Here is a 23,574-nt window from a genome sequence, read left to right as displayed (position 1 = left end):
GCACCATATCAGGGTTGTTTCTCACTGAATTGAGGTTTTGCCATAAATTTTTCATAATCATTGCAAATTTCCCTTTTTTATCCCAAAATAATAATGAACTGGAACATAAGTAAATGTACTTTGGTACTTAAGGAATAAGCCAAGGTTTAAACATAAACATGATACACTGATGAGAGAAATGATATTCTCAATTTTCACAAACTTGTATGAAGTAGTCAGCCTTGCTGAAAATAATGCAGAGGACACAATAATCCTACACTTTTAAACAAGAATACCGGCATAGAATACTTAAATGCCAGGTGAAATGCTTTTCTCATTCAAAACGTCTGTCTTGGACTTTCACTCTTTCCAATGCATGACAGGATGGTTACTTTGACTAGACTCCGCATGGAAATAAGCTTCTCGTACACTCATTGTGGGAAAGACTGCAGACAGTGGGTGAGTATTTGTGTGGTTCCCTAGATGGTGGTATGTCTCCAGCCACCCTTCACACAGCCACACTGGCTTGACAATCTTTTGATGAATGATGAATAATAGTGGTCCAGATTGTAGGGTTAAGTTCAAGTTCAGTGCCAGTCTGCAATGGCATCAGATGTTGACAATAAATGATGCCGTGTGAAAATTTCCTATTGGAAAACCGTTATAGAAAATCTATTCAGCAAGCTACAACAAAGTCATGCATCAATGGCATAGGCTATGAACTCTATTATAAATCATTATGACATATCATCATTAGAGTTTATAGGTGAAGAGTCCTTGGACATGGTTGAGCTGGCTTTTATGTATCATTATTTGAACTTGGCCCTGACTGCAAAGCACTGCTTATTGTACGATAGTATCCAAGACAGGAGTTTGGGCACGTTGCTGAGGCTGGTACTGTTTCACTAAGGAGACACTCATGGTATTGTAACATTCAGAATAAGCTTTTGATGATTTTGTTACTACACTGTATATTTTAACAATGCAGTCATGGAAAAGCACTGATTCAGAGTAGGTGAAAACTTGGTATTCTGTTATCAAATTTGGCATAAGGCAAAGCTAGCTTCAGAAGAATGAGAACAGACTCAGCTCTCTAATGATAAATGAGCATATGGAGCTCTGTACAGATATGAAAAGACTCACTGCAAAAAACATCACTTGCATTGATTATACGATAGACAGTAGAGAAACAGTCTATGATTATACAATCATCAAAACTTTTTAATTATTGGAATATTTAGATATGACCTGTAATAGATGTGCACATCATCCAATGATCCTTTTTTCAGACTGGACCATCTGTCTCTGTTTCCAAATTCAGCCACAAATGCACAAATAGAAATGTGGTTGCCATGGGAATTATCTCCATGGTCATTACTATCACTTATTTTTGATAGATTTTAAACTAACTCATCACCAACAAAAGACGATACAACAAATACCATCTTGGGATTTTATCAGGACTGAAAATTTAATCTATGACTCTGTACCTTAAGGGTTTTTTCATTCGAATTGAATTATTGCAATTCCCCATGACGAAGAGACCACACCTTGTATGCCATCATAAAATAAAATATCTTGTTTTGTTTAATTTGTTGATTCAATGCCAACGAGAGTTCCTCCAGTAATCATAGACTACGGAACAAATTGTTTCATTTCTGTATCTTGAAAAATAATTCTTCCTTTATAGTAAATCCAAGCTGCAACAAAAATTGAAGTGTTTACATATCTCCAGTTGCTAATACAATGAGTACATATGCTACTGGTAATTTGAATGTTTTGCATCTCTGAGGTCAAAGTTCATCGAGTTACCAGGTCATCTGTTCTAAAAATTCCAGGCAATCAATAAATCATGCACCTGTTCCATTAGTATCCAGCTAACATCAATAATCCAATAATGTATGGATGATGGTTGAGAAGGAAGCATCTGTCTCCAAGAGATGACTGAACCATCAATTCATGAAAGAGGAACTAATTTATTGCTAGATGGGAAAGCACCTGATACTGTAATAAGTACCTAGCTAAAATAAAAACCTGGTGCCCCAGGACCTGCAAGAAAATTTGTAGAATTCTGGTTTTCTTGCATTACTTCCAGGTTCACACAAAGAGTGTGATTGAAGAAACAGACGTTGAATGAGGAAAATGATGATTGAAAGAGCAGTCTTGTTTCTTTGGTATGCAGTAAACATCGCCTTTCCAATATTTGAATTCACGACAATACAATTTTATATTTTTTGTTTGAAAAAAGTTAACAGAAGAATATTATGAATTTTATTTACTTCCATGATTGAATCTTGACAAAAAAACATTTGGGCATCAACCATGGTGCTTTATCCATATCACTGTAAATTTAGTGGTAAACCACAATATGAATGTTATCCCTTCATCGCTTTCTTCCGACAAATACCAAATGTTTATTTTAAACCTGAAGGGATGCTATTCAGTTCCCCAAGACACTTGGAAATCCTGTCTATCAGCAAATTCACAATTCAAATACTTGGTTTGAGTTGAAAACATCTTCCTTTCCTGATACAGGTGAAGGTCTTAGTGTCATTATTATTTTCAAAACTGTGCCGATAAAAATTTCTAGTCATCACATTATTGCACATAGAATGGTAGGATCACAAAAGACTGCAAATATTGCTATTGTTTTGCAGAAATTACTCAAAAACTGATAAAACTTTTTATTCAACCCTACATTCTTACAGCCCACAATGAAGGTTTGTCTGTTAGCAGAGAGTAACAACGATGAGAAATTATTTGCTATGTGTTTGCTGAACTATGATTTAGAACTGGACAGAATGACATCCAATATGCAATAAAAATGATCAAACTTTGATGTTATGAACCTTCCAGCTGGGCATGGAATCATGTTTCATTTTCATAAACCAACACATTTGAAAGGAACTGTTCATTCACTCTAGTTAAATTAAACCTTCAATAATAGAATAACAGAATTCCTTTGCAATGCCCACAGCCATAATCCATGGTAGAGCTTCTCTGGAAAGGTGCGAAAGCACCACAACTCAAATTAACGATCTTTTATTTGGAACAGTGGTATCAAATATAGCGGCCAATACAAAAATTTTTGTGTTCAGAACCTGGAATGTTTCTATGACATGCAAGTCCTCGTTTGGTTTTATGCTTTAGAGTTACGACACATTCTGTGCATACTGACATACCAATGACAGTGAAAGGCACTTGTCTGAAACCACACATTCATTTCATTTCATTGGCACACCAGGGAAGGCAGCACGGAGCTTCTGAGATGATAACTTTCTAATTTCATGGACATTCACTGTGGCTGTTTATTCAGTAAAATGAAAAAAATTCCAGAAATCCAGTTAATCTGCTTTCCTGGCTCAGAATACACTGCACATGCTCACAAAATACATCACAATTCAAGCAAATACAAAAAGAGACAAGTCTATTTTGATCAAAGCATGTGTTGGCAAGACAAGAACTGTAAGAGTTATTACACCATTTATATGTTGAGGATATTGTGATGGGAATATTTCAGCTGAAATGACAAAACTCGAACCCCTCTCTGTAACATTACATGACCCGACCTGTCACATTACCTGACCTGACCTTTGCAAGTATATTTCAATAGGAAATAATTCTGTATCTCCTTCTCCGAACAGCTATATTTAAAACTGACAGGAAATTACTGTCAGCCAGTTTCTTGACATTTCAGAATGGAGCTTTTCTGCTTGTTCCTGACAAATATCAATGACACTCTCCGCAGAACGTGATCATGAGGTTGAAAATGCTGTAGACATATTTGACATTTAATACCAAAAATTACTATATCGAATCAGATCTTTGGACAAAAAAAGTAGGAAATAAAAAAAACTTCTACGTTAATTCCTGGGTAGATCATTCTCTATAGCGACAGTGCACTGATGAATATTTATTATTTGAAGGCTATTTCTATTACTGCTTTAAAAGTGAAGCCGTGAACGCTTGCTTTATAGTGAAAGGCAAATTACTTGTACCTGTTCTTGTACTCTTTTTATTTCATTTTCATTTGAGGGACTGCAATGGATGTTCCCAGTACAGTGCTGAGTGGCGCCAAGTGCTATTTGAGAAAGTTTGCTAAATATAGAATGAATGACACCATTACTAAAAGGAATCAGACTTTGAACACCGACGGATGACCATTTGAACTGTTGAACGGAAATCAATTTTACTTCCTAGGTTTGATGCCAAGGAAGCAGAATAAATGAATAATATTAGCAATTTCAATAGAAAATAATTTCTATTATTAATATTATTAATGATCATTTCTATCTTCTGATTCCTCAGTATTTTTGTCCATCAAAAATCTTGTATGACATTGTGCATCTTGTTGGCTGTTGTAGCAGAAACAGTTCTGTGTATCTGAAGTAGATTGATAGCAAAATTGCCAGCAGGAATGGTATTTAAGCAATAATTAAATTATCTGTAATCTGTGATGAAAATTTCAAGTTAAGGAAGGTGCATGGACAGTTTTTTTGACACTTACAAAAACATTTTACAATTCTTTCCCATTCTGCTGCTTGTGTGGCCTTACCAACTTGTAGAGTATGAGGTTTTGAGCTTCTTGTTTTGTTTTTTGAAAATTCAAATTTAATTTTGCCCCTACAGTTATTGAGGGGCCCAGGGGCTATTTTGAATATAAAATATAGGAACATTTTTAGAAAATTTGTTTCTGTAGTCCCACACTTTGCAAAGCAACTCTCAATTTTCATTAATTAAGAGAAAGGTTGGAAATTTCCTTGGGGAAGTTCAAGTAAAATTTTCAAATTTTCTGTTTCAAGGTAAATTTTCCCTTGATATTTTTCTGTTGAGGCAATGCTTTGTTAAATGAATTACCATGATTTGACTGCACTGGAAGATTTTAAGCCTAGTACAGAGCCACATGGTGTTCATTACATTGTTATTGTACAACAGAACCAATTCCATGAAAAGACATGGAAGCTGCAGTACAGTGAAAGCTTCACAGTGAGAGCTGGAAGTACGACAAGGAGTGAGGAAGAACGTTGAAACCAAATCCAGAAAACGTGACTGGGGAAAATGTTAAAAACAAGATTGCAGAAATTTAGGAAATTGATCGAATGTTTAAGTAAGTGAATTATGTCAAAGCTTCAGGGTTGGATATCAACTTCAGAAAAGACATCGATATGATAGTGCAAAATATCATACAAGCTGAGGATAACAAAGTTGATGTAATCAAATAAGAACAACGCATTCTCTCTAAAAATATAAAAGGAATTTAATGTTCTTGACATAACGCTAGTAACTGTCCGTATCACTTTTGCAACAATACAATCTCACAGTAAAAATGTGGAATATCATACCAGACGAGTCAACTGCAATATCAGAAGTTGAACACGCGACCTTACACGCCATGTGGAGAAAACATCAGGTATAAAGTTATGCTTAGTATACTATACGTCATACTGAGCAATCAGTGCAAAGATACAGATTTTTTCTGAAATCTTTATCTGTTGACCTTTGACCCTGCGATCATCCACTGGAAAGCTGTGACCTCAGAGGTCATGTCATTGATCACATTAGAAGTTCCTGTACTTAACATCCTCCATTTGAATCCTGAAAGCTGATTACACATGATGAGAACCCCTGTGTCTGTTGATCTCAGACGCTGGAAATTCTAGAGTTTGATTGGAACCTTATTCCATACAGATTAGTTGAAACGGAAGCTTGAACTACAGTCCCTGCTGAGGTGAGACGTATCAGCAATGCAGGATACAGGGAATTCTGACTTCTGTTTTCCATAGTGAGTACTATACTTGACACTGACAAAACTTTGCCACCTAATATGACATAAATTTGGAATAAATAATTATATTATATGAAGTACAAGATGCTGGTAGCCACAATTTTCTTGTTCAGTGTATCACTATTGTCAAGGTAGTTTGTGAAATTAAACTACCCTACCAGGTTCACCTATGCCTATCTGTAAGTGAGGTTATGCATACCATGTGAAAAGGAACGGTGATTATTTGCTTATTGAAGGGCAAGTTTAGAGGGCTGAGCAATGCACTATGAAATTCTTCAGCATTATATTCAATGTACCAATTAAAACTTATTACGTAACACAGCGATGAATATTTTGAACACCCTTATTTCCAACATTTCAACAACAGTTTGAAACCATCAGTAGTTGCCATGGCAACTGGACAACCATATTGCACACTTCAAAGATAGCGATTGCAAACTTCAGTACATAAAGAGATTCAAAGCTTGTGATCAGTGATCGGTGGTTGCTATGGTACTCATATAATGTAAACATTTTGGATCCATCATAGAGTACAAGTAGATTAACTGAGAGGTTGAAATTATCACCTCTGATGGATTTTAATAAGTTTGCCGACTAAACTCATATTTTTTTTCATTTTATTACATGCTATAGGGTTTGGAACTCTGTCACTACAGATCGCCAGCATTATTGTATTGTACTTGCATTGAGGGCAGGGGTAGTTAGTATTGCAAATATTGAATACCAACACATTCACATGGTATACACTTTGAGGTCATGTCTCCTGTTCCGATATGCGATATGGGGATCTCAATAAAACTGCAAGAAAATGCATGTGCCTTGACAACAGTATCTGGACATATTGATGCCAAGGATGTATGCTGTCTACTGATTAGAATGGCAGTATTTCCTCTTGGTAACCGTATATCTGGATGTAGCGCAGATAATCACCACAGCAGGCCCCATCTGAACACATCCAGAGCCACTCTATACCATGTTTGTGTAAGAAAAAATGAGAATAATTTAACACTTTGAAGAGAGGGAATTTGAAATGGGAGATGGGTTAGATAGCCCTTGTAACTGACATTTTATGAAATAAATCTGCTCACAAAAAAAAAATAATTATTGTCATTCTGTTGGAAATACAATCCTCCCTGGCTATCAAATATCTCACTATTAATAATTCAAGATATTGTGTTTCTAAGTTGAGGCAGGAAACAAAGAATATGGAATTGAAAACTAAGTTACAGCGGGAAGTTTTTTTGATACAGTATTTACAATTAGGAGAAATTTTCTGGAGATAACTGATGAGTGAACATCTAGAAGCAAATACTGAAAAGTTAAAGGGAGTTATTGAAAATATTTATCATATGACAATGAAGTAGATCAAACAACATGTTGATTAAAGAATGTGAACAATAGAAAAGGCCATTAATTATTGAGAATTGAAGCGTAAAGTGATGGTTTTGAATGGAGGCCACATGGGATGAACAAATAGAACACTTTTACACTGAATATGTCCAGATCAAAGAAGACAGCAATTATGTCTGAATTTAATCTAAAATACTGCTTTGTCACTTTTCTAAAATAACTAACATTATCAAAATATAGGTTTCACATTTTGCTCAGAGATACTCTTTCAAAAAGTGATTTTTGAAATGATTTCATAGAAATGATTATGAAAAAAGAATGAATGGATACTTTCAGGGGAATTACACTTCCGTTGTTTCTTATAATATAAGATTATGCCAGTCACATACAGCAGCATGGTTATCATTTTATTGAACAATATCAACAAATGGAAGTCAATTTTATCCATTGTAGATGAATAAAAACATGAATTAGCAGAATTTTTAATGTATTTTCTTGTAAATTTTGTTCTGTTTATTTTCTGTTTACAGTTTCTCTCGTTCTGACTCCTATGTCAAAATGCACACCATACAACTTGTAATATTTAACCGATGTTAATGATGCTGAACATCACATTAATAAACTAAATTCATTTTGAACAAAATCTGCATATTCTACACAATCCACCATGTTGGCATGACTGACACTTGATTATTTCAACATACTATGAACACGTCTTTGTTTTATGGAAAAAATTATGAAAATAATCTAAATTTACAGCAAACGTCCGTATAATTGGTATTATCTTTTCGAGACAGCTTAAAAACAAGTCTGCCAGAGAATGAGAAACCTTAAATTTCATTTCAATGAATAGGACCCACTGTTTTCACAATCCTCACAGTCGTGAATTCAGTCCTAAAACTGAATTCATATTCAGTCACGACACATGACTGAGCACTCAGAATAATCAGCTGACCGTGAGTTTCTCAGATAAATATAGAATTTCATTTTCAAGAAAATATTTAGAAACTAATCAAAGTGAAAACCACAAAACACACCTCAATACGCTCTGCATTCTAATTAGAATGGAAATTTTTGCTGCCCATGCCACGATAATGAATTCAATATCTGATTATGCCGGACACAGTTTGTTTGCCAGTGAGAAAAAATCCAATTATTGCCTGCACTCTGCATAATGATATTTTATGGACTAATCAAACTGCCCTGAGGAACATTCAGACAAAATTTGTCAGGTATTACCAATAGTGGCCATGACTGAATACTAAAACGCAAATTCTCAGAGATTTTGATTTTTCTGACCATTTCGATATGACAAACCACAGTTGCCCTTGTCTAGACAGAAATTGAAAATACAAATTAATCAGAACGTCCTGAGGGAACCAAGGTGAAGACTGATTTTTATTTTGTGCCTTTGTTGCTTTCCTCTGTATGGCTTCTCTTTGTTGTCCATGTTTTACACGTGTCTGTGACAAGCAAATGGGGCAGGGCGCAACCATACATCATGTGGCTTCCTGTCTATGGACCAACATCATGCAGTTTACTTGTGAATTATACGGCTTCCAGCCATTTCATCAGGGAAGGCAGTTGGCACAAGTCTGTAACAGATATCACATACTTGCAACGGAGATGAATTACAAATACTATTTTTCATTAAGTTCTGTACGTGAGAATGTAGCATGACCATGCAAACTCAAATGCAGACATTTTTTTTGACCTGTTAAGCACATATTGGGAACAATACCTTATTCATTTGGTAAAATATCCCTAGTCGAGGACATCTTTATAAGGAAAAGAAAAGCCGGGATGGGATTATGATTTGTTAGAGGATAGGATCAAAATTAACCATGACATGAATTAATGGGTCCTCTTATTTTACTCACATCCTAAATTTTTTGACGGAAAAAAATTCTAAAATGAACAGAATATGGCAAGGCGTGGGAAATTAGCTCAGAAAACGTGATCATCATTACAGCATAATAATTCCATGTGCACACCTCTACATACAACCACTGGATATTTGCCACAGCTTTGTGTCCACAGACATTGTGTTGGTGAGCTGAATATTCAAGTAGGCATACACATCACGCATTTTACATTGTGTGTTCTAGCTGTGTGGATGCATGAATGTCTGTAATATCATTGAAACATGTGTTTGCTCTGCTGGCTATAAAAAGAGCTCTCTGTTCAACAATAATACTCTATATTAGATATTGTTATCATTGGAAGCTCTTCAAATTGGGTCACTGGGTTTCAAAAGTTATATTTAAAAATTTGAAAAAATATTTATAAATTATTTAAATCTAGTATGGCAACAGTGCAAAAAATTAATTTCAATGGATGTTGCCGATGCCAATGATGTCATTTTTCTTTACAAATCAAGCTAATTTTTGTCCACGGCAGATGAGGACAACTTCTATTTGTCATGTAAATGTCATTCTAGGGAAATATGAATGGCCTCTCATGGCTAAAAAAAGAATTATTAATTTGGCTCATTGTCGCTGATGGCTCTTAATGTATGCATATTGAGATCAGGCTCACGACTGGTGGAAAAATGGAGAGATCTTGTGATACCATCTCTTTTGAGACATAAAATGTTCAGTTTCATGATAATCATTTGAAACTGACAACACAAAAAATTGCTATAAGCGTGATTATGAAGATCCAAATGCACAGATGGTGAAATTAAAATAAAAGAATTTTTTAGCTGTCATAATCACTTTGAATTTTTCACCAATTTTCATTTTTTCTAATTTTTTCATTCATGATTTTTTAGAGATGGGTACTGACACTGTCTGTTAGGGAGAGAGCAACTGATGCTATACATAGCACAGCATGAACGTGTATCAATAACTGATGTCCATTTTGAATTATCAACGGTGAAAGGAGAATATGTGGCATGGACTTCTCAAGCACAAAGACTGACAGAAAATCCTCAGTATTTTTGAACCAAACAACAGTGAAATGAACCCACAGGGCAAAACAGGCGAGTTTTCAATTCTGTGATATTTTCAGAAATTTTAGTCCGACTGGAGTTATTTCTTACTCACCATACATCCGTCACTGCGGCATCCTCGCATTTCAGTTTCAGCCCGGTGTATGTTAATGATTATGATGAGATGGATTCTAATGTCGGCTTAAGACTAAACTACTCACACACGGGGTGGTCAGGTCTCTATGACAGGGACTTTCATTGTGTTTTATCCACAGAGGTTTCTACGTTATGTTGACCTTTGGCTTGATATTCCATAAACCAGTCTCTGTGTTTGCTCACAGCTAGAGTGTTTTTGTCACTTTGAAAACCATTATGCACATTAAAGCTATTAAACTCAGCAACAAAATTTTAATCACAGATGGACATCTACTGCAAAGACAAACACTCCAAACACAAATATATCAGTTAATGTTTACTGGTTTCAAGAGGAGAACAAACTATGACTTATTGTACCTGCCGGTCAAAACAAAATCTCAGTCTCTATCCTTGGCAATCACCAATCATGACAGAAAATACAATGCTGGCTGAAATATCAACAATAATACCCCTGTGCATGTGTACCAGCTGTCCCTGTTTCAATTACTGTCCCATTGTTAGACTATTGTCAGACAGAATGCCAGACAAAGAACGTTTTCTTTGCACATAGGGTCAGAGGAACAGTTAGTGTAATATACTAACCATTTCATGAAAGTGAAAGTCTCGGTTTGAAATTTGAAACTATAAATAGCTGCTGCTGTAAGACATTGATTTTAAAAATATATTGCTGTGTTAAAACAATAGATGATGCTAAACCTCAGGATTGGCCGAGTAGATTATTTGTAGAGTCGACACAACATGTGCAATTTTGACTCCACTGATGGAAACTTTAGTCTCATGAAACCATGTTTTGATCTTTTAGCGTTGACTTGCAACTCGAAATGGCAAAAGATATGATTTTGGACTAAAAAAGTACGATCAAGGCTAGAAGTGTTTGTTTGGATTTTTTTTTCTTGTGTACCAAATGAAATCTTCAATATCTGAATACTATCAGCAGAAATTCCTTGTACCTTAAACATATCCAGCTGGTTCTCTCATTTCAACATGTACTGCAGTGTGAGGGAAAATGATTGAGACATTAGTCTTGTTCACATTGGCAACCCAACTGAAATTTGGGCCGACGCAAAATAATTGTCCTTTTGGGATTAAATTTGGTCCGTGTCCACACCTACCGGTACCAGAATTAGGGCCGACGTAACTTTACCTTCCTTTGTGACCTCTGACCTGTCAAAGTTCAAAATGGCGCATTTGAATATGGCACGCTGTTTCTACTGTTCATGATTTTCCTGTGTTTTTACGCACAAGAAGGGCAAATATGACTACCACTCACCCTTTTAATCATCGGAGAAATCTTCACCATTTATTGGATGAGCATATGGTATATATAAGACCGCGGTGGAGAAATAACCAGTGCGCGGCATTTTTGACATGCCTCTCTAGTCTATTACGTGCACTGTGGAATCGAATGACATGGTCTCGTTTGCGGAACAAAGGTTGGTGGGAAGTTCAGCGTACATGGGATGATATTAAAATGTAAAGACTGGATTGAAAACTTTCGATAGGTGTAAACTTTAGTTTCAAACGTCGTTTGTTTTGTGCAAATAGGGTGACTAGTTCAACTTCGATCCATAGCGGAGGCCTGGTCAACTGGGACCAGGGCCAACGTAACGTGTCCACACTGGCGATTTGCGTCGGACCAAATTTTGCGTCGACCCTGAGTCGGCCCTGAACCCCCCCTTCTAACCGGGACCAAACTGAGTCGGCCCAGGGCCGACTCAGCGTGTCCACATTGGTTTTTTACGTCGGCCCCGGCCCTGGTCGGGACCTGGGCCGACGCAAAGTCGTCAATCTGAACGTACCATATAATGAGCCGTCTCTCTAGAGCATTAAAACCCACAGCTGATCAAGCAGTCCAATACATGTACTGTATGCACATCCTATGTACATCCACTTCAGGTCAAGTCATGATCAAAGTGTGCAAGTTACATGCTGTTGACACTTTTATTCAAGATAAAAAATTCCCATCAAGCTGAGATTGGGGATAAAAAATTGAGGAAACATTATGACCAGGGATTGAATTAATTCAGACCTGTACTTTGCTTTCCAGACATCTCATTCTTGAGAGAGACTGTAACTTTTACAAGGATGGGTCAAAAAGCCCATGTCAATGCAACTCTAGGTTTGAAATTCCTAGTCAAGGTGAGCTTACAGCTTTAATACTGCTGGTGACATCTCTGATGCCTACACAGGTAGATCACTGAGAATTTAGTCTTAAATGAATCATTTCCTACCCAAAAAGATCAATGTTATTACTGCACTTCTGAAAATTTCAAAATTATTTTTCTACCCTTCACTCTTTTACATGTGATGTACAGTTTAATAGCATGGCATTGATCGGTGTTTCACTTAGAGTATCACTCTTTACAGATCAATCAAAGAATCAAAATATTTATCCTCGGAAGTGTTCAGTAATTACCAATTAATGTACACATTGCCTCCCACTGGCATCATGTACCAAAACAGCCCTAAATTGACATTTCTGAGTCATCAGTACCATCTTGCTTTGTGGAAGCTGTTGATGTAAAATTAACGATATCACAGATGAAATATTTTTTTAGAGATGATGGTGACTGTCCTTAGGTGTCACTCTGGTAATTCTACACTTTCATGTATCCCTTAGCAACCTGTCAGCTATAATCCAATAAAGAATTGTACACTGCATTGTAAAAATATTAATTAAAGTAATTACCTACTATGGTGTGTATATTGAAATATGACGGCTATGTTTCATTTTTTACAACAGAAATGTTCACAATGGCATGTAATGCAAAAAACTAACACAATCAACAAAGTTGAAAATTCTCTTGGAAATTTTGGTTCTTAAAAGTTATTGACAGATCAATATGGGCTGACCATTCATTTTCAAACCACGGTACTCTTCTTGGTTTCCTAACTAAGCTATGTGTGTACTCATGAAAATATGAGTATGTTGTAATTGTTCACAAAAATAATGACATCATCAGGATTGTCATAGCAGTCTGTACCGGTATAAGTAACTTTGAAGGCTCAGTTACCTTTAACTTGTGATTCATTTTACACTATTTTACTTTTGTTTGTAAAGTGCAATTTCTTATTCTGCTCTCAAAATCATGTTGAAATGCATACTGAGTCGAACTTTTTAACACTGCTTTAACATGTATGTAAAGTTTGATGCTATTGTTGACAACTGAATTTTAAGTCAAGACTAGAATTCATTTGCCAACAATTACTTTGCGTTTTGTGCACAACCAATACTTTTAGGAGAAAAAAATGACATTTTACTGGGTTTTTAGAATAAAAATAATCGTAATTTATCAAAAGTTACAGGTAGCTATCCCTTTCATGACTTAGATATACACTTTGAAATGCCTCCTTTATAGATGCCAACTTCAATCAACCTATTATGGTATTAAATTCAATTCCCCTTTTTATAGGTCCATGCACCACCCAATTGAAAACAATGGAGCAACCCTCCCCACAGCAAACAATGGAGAGATACCAAATGTGTTAATAAAAAGGGTATATTTGGATGCTAAAATGTGCAATTTTTAAACTGGCCAATCATTTTTGTTAACCCTTTGAGTGCCAAAGTCAATTTTTGTCGCTTGTATAAAATACATCCCTGGGCAAATTTTATGTAATTTTCGCTATAATTTTGATAAAAATCTGTAGAAAAAGAACTGTGATGTCCATTTGTCCAAAATTATGAAAATAAATTGCAGAAGAATTCATGAAATTGGTAAAATGTTACACTGAAATTTTGGCAGGAAAAATTACAGCAGTCACAGGATTAATATGCATATGTCTGACTGTACACTGTATAGTGTCTGTACATTGAGCAATAATGAATGAACCAAATTACTTGCAGATGAAACCATTACATCAAGGTTTAAGTACTTAACATGATGACATCATCTGGGTTAGTAAAGTATGATGACCCCTGGCCAATAGCATTCATTGTAATTGATTTCCCACGAGGCAGGGAAGAATTCTCATTACACTCTATGGCTAATTACTGTGAAAGATTGTTATCGAAAAGTCTACACTTATTTGCTTTGTTAGATTGATCTCAGTTTACTGTCACAAATTCTCGTTTCTTTAATTTTGAGGGATATCACCCCATTTCTCAACTTTCCTCTCCCCCCACATTGAGGGTGGTATGTTCCGGAGTCAGGCCATGGCAGCGATGCAGAATGAATTTTGCCCAGATCTCATCAGTATGTGAAGTCAGTCATCCGACGTGTCGTCACTCTGTCTGCGTTCAATGCAGAATCGTGACTGCGTGCTCCATTGAAATGGAAAAACTTTAAGACTGAAGAAATAATCTTTAAAGTCTAAATATAATTGAAATACAAAATATTCCAACTCTAAGCATAATCTGACAGTCTCAATATGAATATAAATTGTGTACATTCATACGGGGTATTTGATGAATCAGGATATGGATATTTCAAAGCTGTCCTTGTCAATTTTCAAACATCTGCCACAATATTGAATGTTTTGCCATGAATAATCATAACCAATAATTGTTATGGTCTGTTATTTTCACCATCTAACTTTAAAGAAAATAGATCATATGATTGTGAAAATGATACAGTTCTAACAAGAAACTCAGGTTTAATGCAGGACAAAAATATAAATTCGTCCTTGACTGCTGTAACAGAAATTTGACTTTCACGACACAACCTCTGTGAAGAACAACACTGTTGACTGCTGTTGATTTTCATAAACTATTTCCATTCTTTCATATTCTTATTATTGGCAATAAACTCTTACTACCAGTGATTGAGAAAAAAGACAATGACTTCCATACTACTATTTACTTCATGACTGGTTTAAAGATAGAGGAACAGAAAATATGGCACAATTCATTCGCTTTCACATTTAAGGACCAATATTCAGTTTTGATTTTCATTATCTGGAAAGTTTGGTCTAGCTATATTTGGCTAGCTTTCTTCTGAACAGCAAATATTTTCAACAATAATTTTCCGAAATCGTTGCTGACTGTCAACACCAATTTGGCAATAGATTTTATGAAATCTTGATGTATGTTATGTAGTAAGTAAAAGCTCACCTTATAGGTTTATTTTAAAAATCTTTTGGTACGTTCCTGTGTGAGGAAGCCAGTTAAATTTTTTGCTACTCTGTTATAATGATTATGCAAATAAAGTGCAATTTCCATTCATATTTTTCTGTCCACAGCCTGTTATAAGCATGAATAGGATTCAAAAAATATCAAAAGGCTTTAACATACATTTTTCAAAAAATCCAATCAGTGCAGAAATTGTACATCTTACTCTAAATCAATATGCTAGTTATTCTTATCATAAATGCATCATCAGCCTCATTCCATATGTTTTTCTGTATGAGAAAGCTATAAAATTACATTTTATGATAGGCGTACAACTTAAGAGGAACTGTACATGAAACCTAACACTGGCTTCTCCTGGCCTATAACCAGTCTGATGAACATGTAATTTTATCGTTCTGTCAACTGCCATTGATCCACTGTCATGTGAGAAGGATGAGCACTTCAGTTTTTATTTGATACGAGTATGGCTGATAATCGTTGACGATACACAGGGAACTATCCCTCTTTTGAAAAGGCATTTACTTCCATGTATCTTTCCAATGTCTTGGTTTTGATATGTACTCATCACAGTGTTTTTCATGACAAAGATAATCTTTTATCAAATGACAAGTCTGATTGTCTGGAGTCTCATTTAGTAGACACTGCTTGAATGAGGTGGGTGTGGCTCACAGAAATTTGCAAAACGCTGCAATATCCATCAAAATATCCAAAATATATTGATTTATGGCCCTAGCAACCTTACACTTACGACATAATCTCTGAATAGGATGAAAGATTGACTACAGATGCTTTCTTTTATCAAAATCCGTCACATGGAGATTAAAACACATGGCGATAGATGTGTGAGCCTGTCTGAAAAAAAGGGTGTGTCTTTATCTCGGCAAATGGCTACAAATTATTATCATTGACTGAACCGAAATAATTACCTTACTTTATGAAAAGTGCCCTTGTCACAGGGTTAGTCCATACTTTCCCACTGAAGCACCACAGGAAACCTGAAATCCACGGAATTCTGCAGTATCAAGCTCTGCCTTCCACTCTGGGAACTGGAAATGACATGATGTCTGCCTCATCATCTGGTCTCTCGGCAACTATAAGGCCCCCTAGCTTACTCATGAAATGTCTCTCAAAGTTTGGGCGAATGCCAAAACTGCTTTGTGCTCATCTTTAACACATGATACAGAGAACATTTACAGCTGTACAGAAATCTAAATGCATACAATTCAGCCTTGATGAAGTTTCACTGACAGAAACGGCTGATGATCCAAAATAAACATAGTAACAGCTCAAATCAATCCCTTGGGTGTTAAGTTTGCACAGGTTGCAAAGCTGCAAAATTATGTTGCTTTTATTAGATTTGCACATCCCTTAAATTTAAGAAGGCATGACTGAGGAATGTTCAAACAGAAAACATTTTTAGAGACGATAAATATAAATCTGGTATCATTGAGTTAAAATTTAAAATGTTCCTTTGAACATATAAATAGCACCACTTCACTGATATGATACCTATAAATGACAAATATGCAATCTATTGTGAATTACTGATGAGAAGGAAGTATTGACACCAAGGTATTGCACTGCATCATTATTCAAATGACAGAGTTTAAAAAACACCATCTGCACATCAATGATCATGACAAAAACACAGCATTGACAGACTGTTAATGAAACAGCCAGATGCAGATTTGCTATATATAGCCAGACTCTCAAAGTAATATACTGTATGTGAAACAAGATAACTCATCATGGACTGACTGTCTTTCTGTCTCCAATTCAGAGTCACAAGAATAAACGTACCGGGACAGACAGTCTCTGAAAGAGGCTACATCCTTGTGAAACGAGTCGACAGACAGACTCAGTCTGACAGACAGTCTGGCTGATGCAGAAACTGACAAGACAGAGCTACAAAAGATACAGGAACCCAAGGAAAACTGTTTTTAAAAGTTGACTGCGTGCCAACAAAGGGCAGGCAGGCAGTTTCGCTAGTGGACATGCAGCCTGGCTGCTTCATTCTCTCCATGTATGACCAGATTATTGTTCATTATTATGTTCTCTGACTGATAGACTTCCTTGTGCATCTGTACTGTAACTACAGAGCAAATTGGCTTGTTTAAAGCTGACCTATATGTATTATTTAGTTTTTATGTATTTATACATTTATCCCATTATTTTACCATACTATATCAGCTGATGATATGGTTCTATTACACAGTTATTATATTATTATTATTATTATTATTATTATTATTATTATTATTACAAGTTTAGGGGCTATAAGTATTATATAGAAATCTAATAACAGTTCATTGAAGCTGTGTGGGAATTCTGAAAAAGAAGTGTTGTATATTTTAATTTGTCAATAGGGTGACTTCCAATTGTTTTACGTGCAGCGCAGAATTATGCATCATACTGTACGGAGAGAGGGGGATATCATTAAGCCAAGGGTAACTAAATGCTTGTCGGAAAAGTGACACTAAGCAGTTTACTGCGATACCAGCAGGCCTAGACTTTTAACTTTTGTGCGAACTTTACGGATACACGTTCAATCGGTTCAATTTAATTTTGTTTTTAGTTTTCTTCCATCAAAAGTCACGACTATGAAAAAGATTTCCAATATAAATTTAAAATCTCTCTCTCTCTCTCTCTCTCTCTCTCTCTCTCTCTCTCTCTCTCTCTCTCTGCAGTGAAATTGCTATACTGCGAACATCCAACGAATATTTTCCATACAGTAGGGGTAACATTAAAAGTTCATTATATAAATCTAACTTAATTGCTTAATGTAGGTCTCAGACCCCCCCACCAACCCCAACTCTAACTTAACTGACCTAAAATTGAAAAACATTTTAGACACGTATCCTGTACTAATTCTTTCATAAACGTAGGCCTACCAATGTACAATGGATTCATTCTGATGTATACTTTAAGACTTATTCAGACTTACTTCGTAAGCGTCATATTGGCATTGCAGAATAAACATTTTTCTGCATTTCGCATGTTTCGCCCTGGCAGTGTAGTCTGGCAGAAACCCTGCGATTCGCGTTCTTCTCTGTCGGAACACGCGCGCGCCCTTCAGAGACGCGACGCGAATCCCAGAGCATGCGCAATTGAGAGTGCGTGGCGTGACAGTTGACAGTAGAACGTCTCCGATCTCGCGCTATCGTGTCGTTGAGCTTTAAAAAAGATGAAATGGTGACAGAAACTGGAATTACTGCAGAGAATACTTTTCAGGATATCACATGTGAGTGTCTAAGGTACCAAGTAGGACGTTTAGGAAATCCTTTCAGAAAGTTCACGCCGCCTGTGGCCATTTTGTGGAGTATAAGCTTATAAGCTTACGTAACTCAGCAGCGTATACAGTATTTCTACTGACACTTAATGCCGGAAGATATGCGATAGAATTTTGCGTTTCACGTCGTTCAATCATTCAGATGGAAATGTCGCCCTTCTCCAAACTTTGAAAAAAAACAGGGTGGCAGACTTTGGAATGCTAACTCTGTATAACAATGACGTAATTAATGAGAAGATATTTGTATTCGAGCACGGCTACACTACAGTTTTTGATTCGAGAACTCTCGTCATGGACCGTGGTTGTATTCAACAATCGAGAGGGCTAGGGTGAGTCGAACTTTTTCCTATGTCCATGTAGCACTTGTGCAAAAATATGCCAATCCACATGCCTTTGGCGAATCAATAAATGCGTTTTTCACCAAGCTGAAAGGTTGAGTTGCGTCCATCACTTTGGGACGAGCTAGATAAATGCAGTCAAACCCAGCTGGGCACAGAAATTTGCCATAATATGACTTTGTTCTGGAAATTACGAAGACAACCGGCCGTGCGGTGGAACTTTGCAACAAAGTTTCAATATCTGAACTGGCGTACTTGAATGACAGACACAGGAAATGATGGCCAATAGAAACGCATTCTCGTTGCATTTTGATAATAATGTATCAATCACAATGACACAGAAATTATGCCCCCTCCGGACAGAAGGCCCATGGCCTATTTTTAGCCCTGCTACACTATGTCTTAGTGCTGAAAAGGCCATGTTGTTGTCAGGTTGTCATGGCGACTTTTAAAATTTGCATACAACTCTGAGAGTTAAACTCTCATTATTATAAAATGAATATTAATACGTCGTTAATTATAATATATAAAATAAATAAGCACCAGTGAATTATGTTTTAAATAAAAAAAACTGTGCGCTACTGTTACTGCCTGTGATAAATAATGGTACATTGGGTGATAAGGGGAATTGGGTTCATAAAATTAATTTGAGATACTAGTAGAATTAATTTTAGTACGTAAAATTAATTTGAAGGCATAAACATAATTCGATGCATAATGAGTTACAGTAGTACCGTACTATATAACACTTATTTGGGATGACTGCATGAAACAAAATTAAAATACTTCAAAAATTATTTCTGGTCTATATAAAATTAATTCTAACACACTAAAATTAACGGAAAACATAATTTTGACCAGAATGGTCCCAATATACATTATCTTTACTATTCATTCTAGAATGAAGGCAAAGAAATTACAATTATTATTATTATTATAGAACAAATTTCTAATTTGTTACTTAGAAATCCATAAAATAAATAAAAAACAGTGAATTATGTTTTAACATAGACCCTCTCGAGGGTCTATGGTTTTAAATAAAAAAACTGTGGTTACGAAAATGGTTACCAAGGCAACATAAAACAATAATGAACATGGAGTTCATGCTGTGATAAATACACTTAGGAGAGCATTTGCATAGTAACTGAGATTACTTTTAATGGAATTTGGAAAAAAATTGAAATTTTAAAATGCAAATAGGTTACTATGGAAACACAGGGCTGTAAAAATTGATATCATATTTTGTCTTTCTAACCCAAAATAATCATTTGGTATAATATTTCTGTTGATTACTGGATTTTTACACTGGATATTTGGTCTTTCTAACCCAAAATATCCCTTTGATATTACACATTCTGTTGATTACTGGATTTTAGGTGGAATCTTTAAAAAAACTGTTAATTTTTACTCCTGAATGGTTGCCATGGAAACATCTCACATTAAAATGAGTGTGATATTTTTTGGTGTGCTAACCAGAAAAACCCTTATGATCAAATTTTTACATCAATCAATCGTTCTTTAATAGGAATTAGGGAAAAAGTAACATTTTCAATCCCAAAATAGTTACCATAGCAACTCGAAACATTAAAATAAGTCTAGTTTTTGTGTTCTCTGACCCGAACTCCCCCACCAGATAATTTTCATATCAATCAAAGTAACTTTTCATGGGATATTAGAAAAACTGAAATTTTCAACCCCTAAAATGGTTACCATGGAAACATGGGGCAGTGAAATCGATATCATATTTGGTCTTTTCGACCCAAAATACCCTTATGGTGAAATTTTCACGGAAATTGAACCTATTATTATTCGCGTTATTATTTCTATATAATACTTATATTAATTATATTAATTATATTTGTTGTTGTTGTTGTTGTTGTTGTTATTGTAGTTTTTATTATTATTGTTTTCTGACCAGGAATATCAAACTCAGGCACATTCAAAATTTCATGACCTACACTCAACTTACAGGACAGTTCAGCCATTGAGACATGAGACTAAAGTGATGATTTGATATGTCAGTTTATGGTCATAAAAACCTTTAATTACTGGCCAAGTATCTTTAAATAAATAGGGTATGTACCATCGAAACAAATTATCTGTGACCTGTGATAGGGTGATCGGCTCATCGTCATGGCAGAGTGCGTGACCCCATTTGACCTGGCAGGTCATCATACAGTGATATTATATTCTCTGATGGGACACACAGCTGTAATTCAGCAGACATTTGATATCACTGACTACGTAAATGATGTTATCAGGGTGTCGCTGACTGTGCATTAAAATGAAATTTTCTGAAAAACAAGGTTCTCATCTTCACATTTGTGAGGTTTGTATTCAGAAATGTCTCAAATGCCAGCGTTGTCCAGATAATATTCCATCAAGCCAAAGATTTATGGGGTTTACTCAGCTAATTCTCACTGTGGTACATTTGAGAGAAAAGAGAAATGAGTGCCATGCGCCATGCATTACCAAATTTTAATATCCAGTCAATGTAAGATGCAAGTTCCAACTTTTAAACACAAATATTGCATTTGTTAAATTTTCATCATTCTTTTATTACTCTTTGTATTTGAGTTTTGTCAAACATTTTTCCATTTTATGTTATCACCATCAACTCCTTGCCTGTCCATATTTCTTTACCATAAATCGGTGACCGATTCTTTTACTCTTTCAACTGATTTATATGAAGCAAAAAAAGTCGGTACAGCATCATGGATATGAGAAATGGACAACATTTGTGCAAAAGCTCTGGCAAAATGACAAGGAGGTCCATCGTGTCTTCTATTCTGTAAAATGATATGATTTTACATAAATCTATTTTCTGACTGATTTCATGTCATCTTCCGTCTGAATTGGGATTTCCGCATGTCCAAGAAAAGAGTAAGCAGTTTCCATTTTGAGAAAAAGTTCAGAGAGAAAGAACTTTGAGTAAGAGACTAAGATACAATTATAATGCACCAAAAATGAAATTGGACTATCATACGTGACAAAGCAGCTCTTCAATTTTCATTAATTCACAGACAAACCATATTATTGTACCTTTTACTATCGTATAAACATTTATGCTGGCATTCTGTTATTTTGATCAAAGATGTGGTATACTTGTATGTGGCCTGAGCAAAGGCAAAACCTTGATTCAAAGGTTTATCACCTTTTCTATTATATTACTCATCGACAGGCAAACCCAATTACAGGATGAAGTACCCACAACTCACTACTAAATCAAGCAATGAGGAGTAAAGTGCCTTGCTCAAGGGCACAACACTGTGCTAGAGTCTCGAACTCACTATCTTCTGACAGTGAGTCTGTTATTCTGGACCAGAGAGTGGTAAGTTTGAGACTCTAGCACATGTATATTCTATGATCAGTTGGGAAGAAGGAGTGACAACAGTCAGTGTAAGTTCCAGCAATACATTCAAAATATGCACTGAAGACATTGCTAAGCATAGAGAAAAGGGTTATGAGCACTGGAAGATTGCCATCACTGTTCCACTTCTATTGCAACTGAACTGTTTTTTGTTAAATATTGCAGCTGGGATGACATTGGTCACTTCTTTTTTTCAAGTCATTCAACAACCTTGACTGAGACTCCCAGCAACATATCTGACAGCACAATGCAAAGGTGGAGTACAACATTAAAAGTTTACAACTTCATCATAAAATGAAAACAGGACATATGGCTGACATATTTCACATTACAACCATATCTTAACATCTAACACACCATATACTTGCAACAAGAATGCTTTTATGTCATTTTTGACATATTTCTTCTCAAACTGGGGCATTTTTTCCCAAAGAGATATACAGCTGGAAATTTACGTAAATCTGCATACAGATACATAAGCTACACATGACCTTTGGTCCTGGACAGCTGAAATAACTTCTTGAAATTCAGATTATGACAAATTCTTAGAACTGTATTTGTATTAATCACATCTGCTTGACATTTTTTCAATAAAATCCCCCGGAGATCATTATCAAAGATCAGAGGGACCTGATAAGGTAGGATAAAATGACAACCATTACATCCCTCACAGCAAAACTGAACTCATACTTTCCTTTAGTTGAGTATTCTATGCAGAACTTTCCCCCTTTAAGTGTACTTACAGATGCTTAAAAAAATTACCGTACTTAAACTGGTTCAAATGTTGGATTAAGTAGATACAACCATCCACTACAAAATGTTTTTTCAACCGTAAAGATTTCCCACTAGATGTTTACCTTTTGACACCAAATAAGATAACTTAAACTATTTTCAAACAAGAGTTTTATTTATTGTCAAGTGAACAGACACTGCATTAAATCTTTCACTGCGTAATTAATTTTTATACGTGCATTCCTGTGCGTAGTTTTCTATGGATATATGGCCTTATAAATTTGATTTACATGCATGAGCTGTATCTTTGTAACTATACGAGTATTCGGGACAATTTTTTCAGTGAGTATTGCAATATGACAGAGCATCATAAAAATGAACAAAAAGTCACGTGACTCATCTGGGAGGTCACGTGATAATGGCGGCCATATTGGATTTTACAAAAAAAATTCAAAAATGTTTCATTTTTGGTTATTTCAATATATTAATGTATTTTTTTTCAGCATAACACTTAAAAATTACTACTTACATTATATTAAGTTAAACTCAAATTAAGCAGGGGGAACACATAC

At 35.5% G+C, this 23,574-nt stretch overlaps 1 protein-coding gene across 9 annotated transcripts in view; it reads right to left on the bottom strand.

The window, feature by feature from the left end:
• Nucleotides 1–23,574, bottom strand: part of LOC139131791 (tripartite motif-containing protein 2-like) — a 74,489-nt gene that overhangs the window by 14,569 nt on the left and 36,346 nt on the right. Inside the window, exon 1 of one of the 9 annotated variants that reach the window (XM_070698062.1) lies at nucleotides 16,200–16,363. The exons of 6 other annotated variants lie outside the window; for them this stretch is intronic. The gene's annotated coding sequence lies outside the window, so the exon portion shown is untranslated. Of the gene's footprint in view, nucleotides 1–10,161; nucleotides 10,234–16,199; nucleotides 16,364–23,574 lie in introns of those variants that run through there. 2 more of the 9 variants (XM_070698060.1, XM_070698058.1) reach the window with 2 other exon arrangements.

Source organism: Ptychodera flava, chromosome 4, assembly GCF_041260155.1.
Source record: "Ptychodera flava strain L36383 chromosome 4, AS_Pfla_20210202, whole genome shotgun sequence".
Lineage (NCBI taxonomy): Eukaryota > Metazoa > Hemichordata > Enteropneusta > Ptychoderidae > Ptychodera > Ptychodera flava.
The sequence above is the reverse complement of the archived record's forward strand: the minus strand, read 5'-3'. Positions and strand labels throughout refer to the sequence as shown.